At 31.8% G+C, this 2,202-nt stretch overlaps 1 long non-coding RNA gene across 1 annotated transcript; it reads right to left on the bottom strand.

Annotated features, from left to right (window-relative positions):
- Positions 1–268: 268 nt before the first annotated feature.
- LOC139904847 (uncharacterized) lies at positions 269–1,842 on the bottom strand. Its single transcript, XR_011779095.1, has 3 exons — positions 1,237–1,842; positions 997–1,183; positions 269–924 (listed from the first exon to the last, which is right to left on the bottom strand). It is a non-coding gene; the product is annotated as an uncharacterized lncRNA (long non-coding RNA).
- Positions 1,843–2,202: the final 360 nt, after the last annotated feature.

Raw genomic sequence — 2,202 nt, 5'->3', positions numbered from 1 at the left:
ATGTCAAATTTAATTATACTAGGGATCATAAATGAAGATACAATGAAATTGGTATCATCTAAATCATCCCAATTATCCCTTGCAGGAGTAATTTTTATCTGCTGCAATGAAAGAAAGGGAAAAGTGAAGGAAGAGGCATTGGCTAAAAAATCATTAGGATTAATATCTAGTATAAAGTAACAAAATATTAAATACATAAGAAGTCAAAAATGCATGAGATACTCTTATAACAATCATGGAAAGAGAGGAAAATGTTCGGCATATAGAAAAAAAAGTGTAATCGATGTAGAAGAATAGGACATTATCAAAGAGTTTGCAAGTCCAAAATAGATTATAAACGATTCACTGCAATAAGAGTAAATGGAATTAAGGAAGATAATAATCATCAAATTGTATAATTGGATGTAATTTGTGAAAGAAAAATTATTGGTAAAATTAAAGCAGTTCCCGATACAGGAGCAGAAGTTTCTCCTGTATAGCAGGAATATAGTTTGTAAAGAAGATGGGATTAAATAAGAAATTACTAAAAAAGTACGAAGAAGAGAAGATTTCAGGTGTTGAGGGATTGCAATTAGAAATTATGAGAAAGTTAAGAATTAGTTTAGCGTTAAATTCAGTAAAAAGTGAAGAAAATGTAATTATATCTCGAAATATTCCTGAAATATTCTTGTTTAGACGAGTCTGTAGAGAACTGCGAATCATATCAAATGAATTTTTCGAAACAAATGGGTGTGGTTGCGGAGCAATTTGTGAAGAAAGAATAGATAGAGAGAGAGAGAAAAAAAAAGCATTGATGGAAGAATTTAGAGATGTATTTTGTTATGAGGAAGAATTGATAATTATGGAGGGGCGACCATTGAAAATAAGTGTTAAAGAAGATTATCAACCATACGCAATTCATACTGCAAAAAACATACCATTTACCTCTAGAAAGGAAGTGAAGAAAGAAATTAACAAAATGGAAATAATGAAAATAATAAGTAAAATCGGTGATACAACAGTAGATTGGTGCCATTCATTAGTAGTTGTACCCAAACTTAGTGGAAAAGTGAGAATATGTGTGGATCTTAAGAAATTGAATGATCAAGTTAAGGGCCAATCCACCCGATGAGAACAACTAGGGACATAATATCAAGTATTCCAACAAACATTGGATGCAAAACAGGGATATTGACAGATGGAACTGGAAGAAAAATTAAGAGAAATGACGTGTTTTATGACTCCTTGGGTATATACCTTTTTAATAGAGCTCGGATTGAATTCATAGCAACGGAGGACGCATATTATCTTCGTGGAGACGAGGCATTGGAAGAATGAGTGAAGTTGTAGGTCCATTGAGAGAGCTTTTATCGTCAAAAGTAGAGTATGTGTGGATCAAAAATCATTATTTATCAATGTAGGAAATTAAAGAAGTTTTAACTTCACTACCAAAATCAGCACTGTTCGATCCAAGCTTAGAAACCAAACTTGAAACTGATACATCGATAATAATTGGATTACGATATGTGTTATGTCAGAAGCACAAAGAAGAATTGAAATTAATTCAATGTGGCTCCCAATTTTTATCAAGTGCTGAAACAAGATACTTCATGGTAAAATTAGAATGTTTGGGAGTTAGGAACACTTGTTCCTATTCTTAATAATTACACCATAGATAAGCTACATAATGCTACACTAATTGGATTTAAATTGAAAATATCAATGTATCAATTTGAAACGAAATGCATAAAGGGCAAATATCATGAAGTACCAGATGTATTATTTAGATCACCAGTGTCTCATCCTGAGGAAGATGAAAAGTTGGATAGAGATGTTGAATATCACAGAGGACTAGTTATGAGAGTTGCTGTTATTAGAGCTACTCATTTAGAAGATGAAGAAAAATTCGTTGATCCATTAATAGAAGATATTAGAAAAGAGGCAATGAACGATCAAACATATATAGATTTAGTCAATGCAGTGGAAGACAATTGTATAAAAGATTCAATACATCCATTTTCCAAGATATTAAATGATTTAAGAACTGAAAATGGTCTTGTCTTAATATAGTAATAGGCTGGTAATTCCACAAGAGAGGCAAGTTCAAGTTGATATAAAGGTATCGAGAAGACGAAAAGAAGAGCTAGGCATACGATTTATTGGCCTGGAATGAACCCATATATTGAAGAAATGATTAGAACATGTAGAAAATATATAGAAAGA

Source organism: Lepeophtheirus salmonis, chromosome 3 (genome assembly GCF_016086655.4).
Source record: "Lepeophtheirus salmonis chromosome 3, UVic_Lsal_1.4, whole genome shotgun sequence".
In the NCBI taxonomy this organism is placed as follows: Eukaryota; Metazoa; Arthropoda; class Copepoda; order Siphonostomatoida; family Caligidae; genus Lepeophtheirus; species Lepeophtheirus salmonis.
Note: the sequence above shows the minus strand (reverse complement) of the source record. Positions and strands in the feature narration are given on the sequence as shown.